This window comes from Nicotiana tabacum, chromosome 3 (genome assembly GCF_000715075.1).
Source record: "Nicotiana tabacum cultivar K326 chromosome 3, ASM71507v2, whole genome shotgun sequence".
NCBI classification, from domain to species: domain Eukaryota; kingdom Viridiplantae; phylum Streptophyta; class Magnoliopsida; order Solanales; family Solanaceae; genus Nicotiana; species Nicotiana tabacum.
In genome coordinates this window covers 2,276,981-2,291,256 of record NC_134082.1, presented here as the reverse complement: position 1 = coordinate 2,291,256, position 14,276 = coordinate 2,276,981, and the positions used below count along the sequence as shown (strand labels likewise).

Here is a 14,276-nt window from a genome sequence, read left to right as displayed (position 1 = left end):
CGTTAAATGCTTATTTTGGGATTTTATTTCTGATTAAAGACTTAGTAGTTATTATTTTAATTGCTTAAAGTGAATTGGAAGTGAGTCGGTTGGCCTTGTCTTCACGAGAAGCGTCATCACGACTGAGTTGGGTTTAGGGTCGTGACATGCGATGTTTGTTGTCGTTTAATAATGTGTCTTGTTTGGCTTGATTTAATTTACTGTAGTGTATATATAATTAATGTAAGTGATAAATTTTACTAAATTATTCTTAATTATGGTTAATTATTGGATTTATGTAGCAACAATCCATAAATACACACAAAATATGGTGACGAGGAGTAGTAGTGATGAGGAAAGACTATTAAAATGTAATATAGAATAAATTAACATTTTCAAAATCAAAACAAAAAGAGGATTACTGACAATTGACGAGAACGAGTAACTATAATGAGATTAAAAGATAATTAATAGAGTAAAGTGTGAAATTAACAAGAGAAATAGCGTAAAAGGTAAAATGAGAAATAATTAATATAATAGCAAAATGGGAAATAAATATCCTAACGATTTCCATCACATCAAAGTCGGTTTCTATGCAATAATATGTGAAAAGATTGTTACATAATAATATAATAGATTTAATAATTAATTTAATATAATAAATTTGTAAGTAACAATCACTAAAAAAACAAAAAAAAAATGAAGTTAGCTATGAACTTCTTCGCTAATCTATCGATAAATTACTCGTAGCTAATAGAATTTCTTGATAATCCGTCGCTAAATAGGATTAACAACGGATTTTTCTGTTTAGCTACAGAATTTGTCCATCATTAATTAATTCCTGTTTTTTAGTAGTAAATTATACTAAACATTGAATCCAATATAACAATACAATACAATACTAATAAAATAGAAATATAATTAAATTTGCTAGTTTGCTACGCCTTGGTCACCACGTCCAACAATTGTTGTAGTTCTAATTTTGAGCTTGGCTCGATTTATATAATGAGAAATTCTATCATTAAAACTATCTCTTCTTGTTGCAACCTTTCTAATTTCAGTTTCATTACCTACACTTGATGTTGTTGTTCTCATTTTGTTCTTCACTCGATCAATATAACCAGAAAAATACTTGTCATTTCTGCTACCATTTGACTTGTTACCTGTTAGAAAATCAGAAGAGCAAGTCAACATTCAAATACTCAAACTTATTTCATAAAAAAAACGATAAAAACTTATGTTGCTCGAACTCTTTAAAAATGCCGCCAGTTATATGTTGATCCTCTAAAATTAAAGTAGTACATTCTTTAGGATTCGATACAAATGTAACGGTATTTTTGGAGAGTATAAGCAACGTAGGTGGACAGGAGAATTTTTTCACAAGTTTGACTTGAACAAAATGGGTAATTCATGGTATTTTTCAGTGATTTATATCATGTATTTAGCCTACTGTACATGCATTTTTATTTAATTTTAGACAATTTTTTAACCCCATGTACATGAACAAAGTTACAAAATTATACATTAATACATGCATCTTCTGACCCAAAAAAAGAAAAGAAAATTGGGCAATGAAATGCATTAAGTTTTCACTATTGGCAAGATTCAAAAAAGGGTCGGACTATATTGGATCTATAGCCTTACCTCGCTTTTCTACAAAGAGATTATTTGCGCGACTTGAACTTGTAACTTCCTGCTCACAAGACAACAACTCTTACCTCTGCACCAAAATTTCGGTTCACTTACCATCTCCTAAGCTAACACACTGGGGTCATTTGGTATAATAGTGGGATATCATGATATTCTAAGGGTGGGATATCCCATGGGATTAGCTATAGTTAATCTCATCATGTTAATGTTAAAGTTAATCCACGATTAGCTAATATTCCAAACAAAATATAGGATAAAATTTAATCTCAGATTCTATTCCGAAATTATTATCCTTATCCTATGTATCAAACGATCCTTTTAACATGAACAAAATAATCAGGGGCGTATGCAGGATTTTTTGCCAGAGGTGTCGAAATTTATAGCAGAACAAGAATAATAATGTTAATTATCATACTTCTAGACAAGAAATAGTCTTAGGCTATTGGTTTTGTTGAGTTTAAGTAGAAAATGTTCTGAGTTTAATTCTACTTCATCACAATTTTAACTACAGAGGCTCTCTCAAACATTTGCAAAAAAAATAAACGCATCGAGACACAATTTATGTCAAATGATGTCATTTTTTTCTATTAGTCCGTTTCCTCACAGTATTAATACATATAATTAGTAAAAAATTTCGATCGCCCTTGAAAATAATATTGAGATGAATGAATAAAGTTTAACTTCCTAACAATACCTTTAGGTTCCTGCTTTTGCTGAACTTTTCCTGGTGTATGATTGTAGTCTATAAGTACCATATTTGATTTTCCTTCTATTTCAGACTTTGGGCTCTGTTTTTTGGCATTCTCCACCTTGAAAATCTTCTTATACTGATAATCTTTGGTAGTAATCTGGTTCTTTGCCATTAAAATCTAGAAGTTAGCTTTCAGAAATGGGAAAGAGTAATTTGTGAGGTGAGAGATTGTTGTGAAGAGAACATATTAATAAGAGGAGATTAATACAGTTCCTTATACATTAATTAATCATGTGATACTCATGTTTGTGTGAAGTGATTAGTCCTTGGATATTCCTCATGGGATATGCCATCAAGAAATAATTACTCTCTCCTTTTCATTATAGAGGAATTTTCATAAGTCACTATTGTTTAGTAGCTATTAACTTTCTATCGTTATCATATATATAATTACTTCCTATAGCTACTATTCAGTTGTTACGGTAGTTGTATTCATGAATATAGTAGTAAAAAAAGCCTAAAAATCAGGGTAGTCGAGTTGTACGCGCATGTATTCACATGTATTCGCGCCATGTATTCATGAATATAGCAGCAAAAAGCGCCTACAATCAGGGCAGTCCAGCTGTACGCGTATGTATTCGCGTTGTTGTATTCATGAATACAACAGTAAAAAGCGTCTAAAATTAGGGCAGTCCAGTTGTACGCGCATGTATTCACATGTATTCGCGATGTTATATTCATGAATACAACAATAAAAAACGCCTAAAAATCAGGGTAGTCCAGTTGTACAAGCATGTATTCACATGTATTCGCGCAATGTATTCATGAATACAGCAGCAAAAAGCACCTAAAATCAGGACAGTCCAGTTGTACGCGCCTGTATTCACATGTATTCGCGTGGATGTATTCATGAATACAACAGTAAAAACTCCTAAAATCATAATAATCCAGCAGTACGCGCATGTATTCACATGTATTCGTGTTGTTGTATTCATGAATACAGTAGTAAAAAGCACCTAAAATTAGGGCAGTCTAGCTGTACGCACATGTATTTACATGCATTCGCGCTGCTGTATTCATGAATACAGTAGTAAAAAGCACCTAAAATCAGGGCAGTCCAGCTGTACGCGCATGTATTCATATGTATTCGCGTCATGTATTCATGAATACAGTAACGACAATCACCTTAAAAATAGGTATGTCCAGCTATCTAAGAGAAAGAAAAAACATAAATAGCGTATTTCATGCCTCAATGGTAGTATATACTTTAAATACTTATTTTGCTATAAAATATAAAAGATAGCTATAGAAAATAATATTTAAAAGTAATTTAGTTTATAATAAATAGGGTGTATACCTTTGCTATATGAGGTAAAATTTCCTTCATTATATGGGAAGGCAGGGGCGGCCCAATGATATTTGGAGTCTAAAGCCATACTTCAACGATGAGCCTTAAATTTTCGGTATTACAAAAAATAATTTAGTAAAATTTTATTTAAAGTTTATTTTTCTAGCTTTTGAGATACAAAATTATTAATGTTTTACTTATAATTGATTTTTTTACTAGGATCATATATGTTCTAAGATATTATTCTATTCTCTTAGAATTTCCTGATTTTCTGAAAGATTTATGATAAATCTCTCACCAACTTCTTCTTCTTCTTGGATTTCATTATCGTCTACCTCAATTTTGTTATTGATTTGTTCATCTACCATAAATTCTTCTATATTTTCCGATTCAAAATTTTTATAGTTCGCTAAAAATTTATCAATAACTCCTTTTTGGGATAGTATTAAAGTTTTAACTCTTCCCTTTTTTTTGGTGTTTTAAATACACGAATTCATATTTTCTTTATATTAAAATTCCAATAAATAAATAAAAAGACAATATATACTTAAGAACAAAAGATGTAACGTGGGGAAAGCTTGATAAAGAATGTCAGCAATTGCTTTTTGCTCTCTTATTTGACAGAATGATTTATGAGATAATAAACTTCTGAGTGTAGAGAGGCCAAAAGGAATATAAAAGATTGAAGTAAATTATAGTTTGAAGAGAGTAATAAAATGATAAAAATAATGTAGCAAAAAAAATAAAAAAGATAATGATGATGGTGTATAAATGAGGTAAGAATACACACGTAAGGTAAAGTAACTATTCTTATTCTCAATATCTCTAACGGTCCCAAAATTTTCTTTTTCATGAAAAAATGTGCTTTTTTTTTTATATACTAAATATTTTTAAAAGAAAAATTATCACATACAACTATTTAGTATTAGAAATTTTGGGGTTCCCACGGATATGGGGCCTCAAGCAATTGCTTGTTTTACTTTACCATTGGGTCGTTCCTGTGGGAAAGTACTTTTAGTACGAAGTTTAAGAAAAAAATAGAAAGACTTTAAAAGTGTGTGCTAACAGGTATGCGATAACATGTCCGTAAACACGAGCAGATCAGGTCTAGCAGAACCGTATAGGCATTGTAGAAAGGATAGAATATGAGCCTAATCGTTCTTCTCGAATCGCTCCAGTACGATGGACCGGGGGGGGGGTCCGCCAGAGAAAATGCAAGACGATAGAAGAGTTCGCTCCGCCGCGTAAGATCCTCGAATCAACCACGACTACCATAATTAGGAGGGAGAAAGAGCTTTTCCAAAGGAACCTTTTGGGGTTGGGGGCCGCTCTCTTCCTTCTGATTATGACAAGTTTTTATTCAACAAGTGAGTATCTTGACTGCTTCGTAGCCGCGTGCGACGGGGGAAGGGGTTCCTCGTCTGGCGCTCTTGATTATATCATTAAGGACAACATGAAAAATTTAGTGTTACATTACTTCTAAATGTGAAAAGTATATGATTCTGGCTATAGTGGCCTATGAAGGGATCATATTCTTGACTTTCTCATGTTTTCTCTTTTTAGGAAAAGACATTATATGCATCTATTATGGATATAGGGAGAATTGATTGGCCTGGGAAAGTGAAAACTGCATATAACTATTGCTCTCATAACTAAACATTATCAGCATAAAAGCAGAAGAATCAGGTTCGAGAGGGGTGTCTCAAGCTGTGTCAAGAATCTCACTGTTGGATTTGCGTCCGATAGAAAGGCGAAGTCAAGATTTAAAGTTTATAGGTACTAAATTTTCTACGAACTCATAATTTATTTAATTACTGGGTTCGTAATTAAATATTTACTAGTCTTATGATATGCGTTTTACGAGTGTATAATATCTCAGTAATTTTTTTTATAAATAATACATTAAATATCATGTTTGAGTTATAAAATAAAAGTTAATATTCCATAAAATGATGAATCTTCATAGAAGTTCTCAATCATTAGTTAATATATTTAACTTAAAATTTATTTCAGTTTTATGATTCAATCACTTTAAATTCATAAGTTATCATGCTTCTTTTCCAATTTCAGCAATCACATATAATTCTTGAAAACCTAATAGTTTTTCTAATTTATTTATTTGAAAAGTTATTCACAAGTTCATTTGAGCAAGATACTACAAAAAATGACTTGAAATAGCTTGAGATGTTATTGTTATTATTATTATTATTATTATTAACTTTCACCAATAACTTTTTTTTTCTCTTTCTCTCGTTATATTCTTAGATATATTAGTTATTTCTTCTAATTATTGAGTATATTTTTTAAATTATTATACAAATCTATAATTATTGAGTATATTTTTTAAATTATTATACAAATCTATGATAACTAATAATATATTTATTTGAATAAAAAGTAATACAAATATATATATAACATACACACACTTCACATCGAAGATAATATTAAATGAATTATAGTTATATTCCATGATAATTTTAAACAATCCTAGAAAATATTATTTGAAAAGATCTTTAAAACCTAAAACTAATGATAGCATAAATTAGGATAGTATTACTTATCGCTTCAATGTAACTCAATTACATAGAAAAATCTCTAAACAATTATGTCATATTTTGTTAACATAATATATTTTTTGGATTTATGTATTAGAACTTAAATATTAAGACTTCTCACCTAGTACCTAGTTTAAAAAAGAAAAATTTAATAATCAAAATTTCAGTTGATTTCAAAGTCCTAATATTTAGAATCCTACTATTTGAAAAATGAATATTTCAAAAAAGAAAAAATTTAATACACAAAATATAGTTGGTTTAAAACTCCTAAATATTAGAAAAAAGCATAAATGACTATTTTGTCTTATTACACCCCATGTTTTCGCACGTGAGAGTACATCGTAAATCAATTGATGTAAGCTCATAAATGAGATTGTCACTGAAAGTAAATAAAGTAAGTTAATCATGTTATCTTGGAGGTTACAAATCTTTAAGATCATGGATAATAAGTACCAAGATGGTTGAAAGTCTTAGAAGCTAAACAAATTGAAGAAAATAAGTTTCGTGGAATGTCGACAAGTTGGGAATATTATAACATGTACTTTTAGGGTGATATTATGGTGCTTAAAATGATAAGGAGGTTATGTTATGATTTATTTTAGTCATATGATAGTCGTGTATTACATTTTAAAGTCAAACGAGTTCTAGAACAAAAGTTGGCAAAGGTCATTACAAGTTACATTCATAAATATGTTGGAAATTAGGTCAAATATAGCTGAGCTTTTCTCCAAATATACTTGGAATTATTGGATGATCCATCTATCAAATTGAAGATCTACAAGTTTAGTTTCTAACGCATGAAACCGTTCATTGATACGACATCAGAGTAGAGAGATATTAGCATTTTCGTGAGACCGCGCAAGCAGCTTCAAATGGGACCCACTTAGGCGGTAGTGGACGTACTTCACTTTATAAAGGATTTGGACACCATTGTTTTGCTTATTTTCGACTCAACTTCGTATCCAAACTCCTTCTAACCCTCCTAAACAGATACCATAAGGGTTTGAAGTGATTCCAAGGTGATTATACCATAATTCAACATCAAAAGTTAGTCTTAGTGAAGGACAACATCTCTTTGAGGTTGTGATGTCATTCAGGATAATTGTGGGTTGTGTTTGGATGAAACTTCAAGTGGTTGTTGCTGGTTTAGGTATGTATAATACTCTACTATATGTTCTTGAAGTTTTTTGTATGTTGGTTTTATTATTTGAGCAAGATACTACAAAAAATGACTTGAAATAGCTTGAGATGTTATTGTTATTATTATTATTATTATTATTAACTTTCACCAATAACTTTTTTTTTCTCTTTCTCTCGTTATATTCTTAGATATATTAGTTATTTCTTCTAATTATTGAGTATATTTTTTAAATTATTATACAAATCTATGATAACTAATAATATATTTATTTGAATAAAAAGTAATACAAATATATATATAACATACACACACTTCACATCGAAGATAATATTAAATGAATTATAGTTATATTCCATGATAATTTTAAACAATCCTAGAAAATATTATTTGAAAAGATCTTTAAAACCTAAAACTAATGATAGCATAAATTAGGATAGTATTACTTATCGCTTCAATGTAACTCAATTACATAGAAAAATCTCTAAACAATTATGTCATATTTTGTTAACGTAATATATTTCTTGGATTTATGTATTAGAACTTACATATTAAGACTTCTCACCTAGTACCTAGTTTAAAAAAGAAAGATTTAATAATCAAAATTTTAGTTGATTTCAAAGTCCTAATATTTAGAATCTAACTATTTGAAAAATGAATATTTGAAAAAAGAAAAAATTTAATACACAAAATATAGTTGGTTTAAAACTCCTAAATATTAGAAAAAAGCATAAATGACTATTTTGTCTTATTACACCCCATTTTTTCACACGTGAGAGTAAATCGTAAGCCAATTGATATAAGCTCATAAATGAGATTGTCACTAAAAGTATATAAAGTAAGTTAATCATGTTATCTTGGAGGTTACAAATCTTTAAGATCATGGATAATAAGTACCAAGATGATTGAAAGTCTTAGAAGCTAAACAAATTGAAGAAAATAAGTTTCGTGAAATGTCGACAAGTTGGGAATGTTATAACATGTACTTTTAGGGTGATATTAGGGTGCTAAAATGATAAGGAGGTTATGTTATGAGTTATTTTAGTCGTATGATAGTCGTGTATTACATTTTAAAGTCAAGCGAGTTTTGGAACAAAAGTTGGCAAAGGTCATTACAAGTTACATTCATAAATGTGCTGGAAATTAGGTCAAATATAGCTGAGCTTTTCTCCCAATATACTTGGAATTACTGGATGATCCATCTATCAAATTGTAGATCTACGAGTTTAGTTTCTAACGCATGAAACCGTTCAATGATAGGATATCGGAGTAGAGAGATATTAGCGTTATCGTGAGACCGCACAAGCAGCTCCAAATGGGACCCACTTAGGCGGTAGTCGACGTACTTCACTTTATAAAGGATTTGGATGCCATTTTTTTCTTATTTTCGACTCAACTTCGTATCCAAACTCCTCATAAACCTCCTAAATAGATACCATAAGGGTTTGAAGTGATTCCAAGGTGATTACACCATATTTCAACATCAAAAGTTAGTCTTAGTGAAGGACAACATCTATTTGAGTTTGTGATGTCATTCAGGATAATTGTGGGTTGTGTTTGGCTGAAACTTCAAGTGGTTGTTGCTGGTTTAGGTATGTATAATACTCTACTACATGTTCTTGAAGTTTTTTGTATGCTGGTTTTATTATTTGAGCAAGATACTACAAAAAAAGACTTGAAATAGCTTGAGATGTTATTGTTCTTAATGGACTGTTTTGGGAAGGTTGTTGTCACGACCCAATTTTACCTACAGGTCATGGTGGTGCCTGTCACAACCCTTTTTTAACACCTCACTTAACCCTCTTAAAAGTAATAAAAAGATTTTATGAAGCTCAAAAAGGTTTTCAATTTTGAAAGCGACAAAGGATTGTGTTTCGAAGGATTTTCAGAGTCGCCACCTGACATTTGGTTTCGGTATGCCAGGTCACCATTTTTTTTAAAATAACAATTTCCCTTCAAAACAAATTTGACTCTTAAACCAATTTTCACCAGAGATTCAAGGTAAGGGGGTTAATTTGACTTGGGGAGAAGGTGTTAGGCATTCCCCGAGTCCCGTAACTAGTACGGTTGCGTATACAATCAAGTTGGCTTTTAAAATATTCAAATTGAAGTAAAAAAACACGAAAAAGGGAAAATAAATACACAAGAGGCTCGAGGTTGTCTCCACCTAAATAAAGAAAATAAAATAAAAGGAAAATACTAAAAGTCTATGCTTGTTCCATGATGTTCGTTGCGGTATCCAATTACATTCACTACGGGGCATACCCCGGATAATAATAATAATAATATATACAAACTCACGGGGTATTCCCCTGAATATAAACTAAAGGGAACAACCTCTTACCTCGGCAAAATTAAAAGAAGCAACCTACGGTTTGCCTACCTGAGTGTGATCGGCCTAAACATGCTACTAGCGAACCCCAAATGAATTAAAGGTAAAACAATCAGATTGCCTCAAGCCTAAACCCGCATATACAATATCAATTTAATGAATTGACCCAAACCCATTTTTGATCAATCCCCCCGATTCAAAATAATTCACTGTTTGCCCTTTCTATTCAACTTGATTCTTTCATATCTTCATTTTTATTGAACATATCTTATAAGACAAAATTCAAAGAAAACAAATTAAACAAAATAACAATGAAGCTAACCAAGGTTAAACAAATCATAAGTAAATTCAAATTTGTTGAAACAAAGAAGTATATCCATTGATTAATAAGAGGGTTGAAAACAGATTGACCTGAAAAATAATCTTGCAATTAATATAATTTTGGCAATTCACAGATAGAATACTGCAGCTATGAATGGAGTTCAAAACAACAAATCCAACTCGAAAGAAGCCAACGGACCGCACCTCGGATGGCAACTCCAACAATCGAACACCCGTTTCAACTCAACTCCATTTCGGAAACCGACACTAAAAGAACAGCCTAAATTTTTATTATGTATTTCGCGTTTGAAATAAAAAATAAAGCTAAACTCAACTGAAAATCAGAAAATGAAAAGTTAGAATCAAAAGCCAAAACCCCTGTTTTTCTTTAATTCTTTTTTTCGCCCAGATTTTTTTTCCTGTTCTTGTGACTTTTCCCCGTTTCCCCTTATGTTTGTCCGTTCCCTGCCTCTGTTTTTTGCTATTGTACATGTGTGTGTGGTCGCCGAATTCCGGCCAGTTATGGTAGTGAGGGAGTAGTGGGGTGGCTGGTGAGAGGTTGTGCGGCGGGTGGCAGCTGGGGTCTAGGTTAATGGAGGTTAAGATTTGTGGAAGGGTGGTATGTTAGGTGACAGGAGAAGTTAGAGAAGAGGGGTGACGTTGGTGGTCAGATGGGGGCGGTCGGCGGCTGTCTTCATGGTGAAGCGGAATTAGGTTTGGTGGTAGATGGGGGTGGTCGGCGGCTAGAATGGGGTGTGTTAGATTGCTGATGAAGCTTAGGGTTTCTAGGTTAGAGAAGAAGATGAGGTCTTAACTTTTGGATATTAGGTTATTTGTGGGTTTTATGGATATTGGGCTTGGATTTAGGTACTATATGTTATTTGGGCTAAGGGGAATTGGGTTGGTCTAAAATTGCTTAAGAAAATTCGAAAATGAGACTAGTTTTGGGGTTGTTCAAACTCTTTTAGCTAAAATCCCAAATCTTATTCTAAAAAGTATAACGCATTTATAAAACAAAGAAATCACTCTTAATTAATTAATATATACTACTAAAATAAAAATAGATATTAAAAGTGAAACTATTTTTGTATTTTTTTAAAAATTTTATGAGAGGTAGATAAACTAAGAGTAACTAGATAAAATATCAATTAGTTAAATAAAAGCAAATATTTTTGTAATTTTTATGATAAAATAAAGTAAAAGAGTCAAAACTAGTTAAAATTAGTGATATTAGACCTAAACTAAATATTTAAACGCTAAAATGTGTAAAATCTCGGGGAGGGTCAAAAATAACATGTCTACAGCTGCCCCTCTTTGACTGGAAATACGAAGAGTTTTCAGACAGAGAACGACGAAACAGATTTTTTTAGCAGACCCTTATTTTGAGAGACTAAAAACTAAAAGAAAATAGACTGTGACCGAGCCCTGGTATCTGAGCTGCCTACATATCCTTGGCCATAAAGAAATCAAGACACGTGCAATTCTGTAACGACCCGACCGGTTGTTTTGAGCTTTTACATTTCCCTCGCTAGTTCTCGGGCATGACTAGCCCTCTGTATTGTATTATGACTTATGTAAATCGTCAGTTTTGGTTTTCAGGATAATCGGAATAGATTTGGAAGAATAATTCTCAGTTTAAAGCTTTAAATTTGAAAGGTTTGACCAAGTTTTGACATTTTAGTATTCGATCTCGGATTTGGATTTTTATGATTTAATTAGCTCCGTTAGGTGATTTTGGACTTGGGAGCGCATCCGGAATGTATTTTGGAGGTCCGTGGTAGATTTAGGCTTGAATTAGCGAAATTGAAAATTTGGCATTTTCCGGCCGGCATTGGAAATTTTGTTATCGGGGTCGGAATGGAATTCCGGAAATTGGAGTAGGTCCATTGTGTCATTTTTGACGTGTGTACAAAATTTTAGGTCATTCGGACGAGGTCTGATAGACTTTTTGATCGACTTTAGAATTTAGAAGTTTTGAAATTCTTAGGCTTGAATCTGAGTGTGATTCGATGTTTTGATGTTGTTTTAAGCGTTCCAAAGATTGGAACAAGTTTGAATGATGTTATGGGATGTGTTGGCATGTTTGGTTGAGGTCCCGAGGGTCTCGGGTGAGTTTCGGGGTGGTTTCAGACCATTTCTAGGCCATTTCTAGTTGTTGGTTTTTGGCTTCAGGGGTGTACAGTGCGTTAGCATAGAGAAAATTTGGAAAAATGGAGTTGTGCTATGTGATCGCATAAGTCTTCCCACGATCGCATAGAGTAAAATCTTTGCTACACTGACCCGATTTTGGAAGCTTATATCTCACAATATATAAGGAATTTGAAGATGATCTGAAAACAAAAATTGTAGCCCTTGATGTCTAGTTTTCAAAATGTTTAACCAATTATAATTTGGAGTTTTGTACAAAAAGTTATAACCATTATACCAGAGGCTGTCCGGAAGAGTTGGAGAAGGCTGTTGGAAAAATTTGTTCTACGCGATCGCGAGGGAATGGCCGCGATCGCATAGGGTAAAAGAAGGGAAATTTTATGCTTCGCTATCATATTAGTTTATCCGCGATAGCATAGGGTAAATGCCTGGGCGGATTATAAAGTACTCTATTTCGAGAATTTCGATCATTTTTGCATTTTTGGAGATATGAAGCTCGGATTGAGGCAATTTTTGAAAGGATTTTCAGAGGATTGATTGGGGTAAGTATTCTTCACTCAAATTTGGTTAAATCTCATGATTATATCTTGATTCTTATCATTTAATTTGGGAATTTGGGGTAAAAATGGGGGAAAATGGAGGAAGGTTTGGAGAGTTGATTTTGGGGATTTGGATCGCCATTTGATGTCGGATTTTGGTAAATTTGATATGGGTAGACTCGCGAGCGAATGGGTTTTCCAGTTTTGTGATTTTTATCAGATTCCAAGATGTGGTCCCGGGGTCAGGTTTGAGCCAATTTCGGGATTTTTGAGTTAATTTGATTATTTTCGCTTGGGCTTTGTTCTTTTAGTGTATATTGATGATAATATACAGATTTTGGTTAGATTTGGAGCATTTGGAGGCCGATTCGAGAGGCAAAGGCATCGCGGGCTAGAGTTTGGACCGATTTGAGGTAAGTAATGATTGTAAATGTTGTCCTGAGGGTATGAAACCCCGAATTTCACATCGTTGTGCTACTTTAGGGTGACACACACGCTAGGTGACGAGCGTGGGGTTGTGAACCATTGGGGTTTGTGACTTGGTCCGTCCCTTATGACTGTTAAGTCGCGTATTTGATTGAAAACTATTTGATATTATTGTGTTTTGAAAATTATTATCATGTTTTGGGCTAAATGCCATATTTGGCCTCGTGCCAACTGTTTTGGACCCTTAGGGGATTTTTACTATTCCTCACTATTTTGACTTCATATTTGTACTTAGTCATGCTGTATTCTACTATTTTTCATAACTCAACTATATTTACTCATTTTTGATATTTTAAATAATATTTTGGGCTGAACTTCATGTTTTACTATTGCCCGAGTGGCTTGAGAGATTTTGGACTAAGTGAGGTCGAGGGCCTGTGTCGTGAGGATATTATGGGATCGGGCTGCGCGCTGCAGCAGTGTGGTACTGATTTATGATTATGAGGCCGAGGGCCTGATTTGTTACGCCACGAGGTGGCTTGATATGAGGCCGAGAGCCTATTTGATTATGCCACGAGATGGCTTGTTATTGCATTTGGGCCGTAAAAAAGCCCCTCCCGAAGTTTGCACACCTCCAATGAGCGTGGGTACCCAATGTGAGATGTGATATTGCTCGAGGGGCTGGTTTTGTTGGTACTTTTCCCGAGGGGCTGATTTATATTTCGATCTTTTCTCCTTATCTGCATTCATTCGTTTAAACTGCAAAAAAGTGTTTTAAAGAGGTTTTTACTGTAGCCCGAGGGGCTAGTTCTATTGATATTATGCCCGATGGGCTGTTTACATTTCTATCATTGTTTTATCACCCGTTTGAAACTATTGAAGGTTGTTTTAAAGGGTTTTACTGAAACTGAGCTTGATTTACGAAGTAAATGATTTTTGTACTGTTTTGGAAAGGTACTGCATTTGTTGTAGCGTTATGACATGGCTTATGTATTTTCTTACTGCTCAGCTTTCATTTACTTTTATTACTTATTGAGTTGGCATACTCACATTACTTCATGCACCTTGTGTGCAGATTTAGGTATTTCTGAACCCGGTAGCGGGTGTTGATTACTCAGTGGCAGAGTCATTGGAGTTAGAAGGGAA

The 14,276-nt window shown here is 33.0% G+C and overlaps 1 long non-coding RNA gene across 1 annotated transcript; it reads right to left on the bottom strand.

Annotated features, from left to right (window-relative positions):
- Positions 1-798: 798 nt before the first annotated feature.
- LOC142179354 (uncharacterized) lies at positions 799-2,542 on the bottom strand. The gene is made up of 2 exons (XR_012707364.1): positions 2,324-2,542; positions 799-1,142 (listed from the first exon to the last, which is right to left on the bottom strand). It is a non-coding gene; the product is annotated as an uncharacterized LOC142179354 (long non-coding RNA).
- Positions 2,543-14,276: the final 11,734 nt, after the last annotated feature.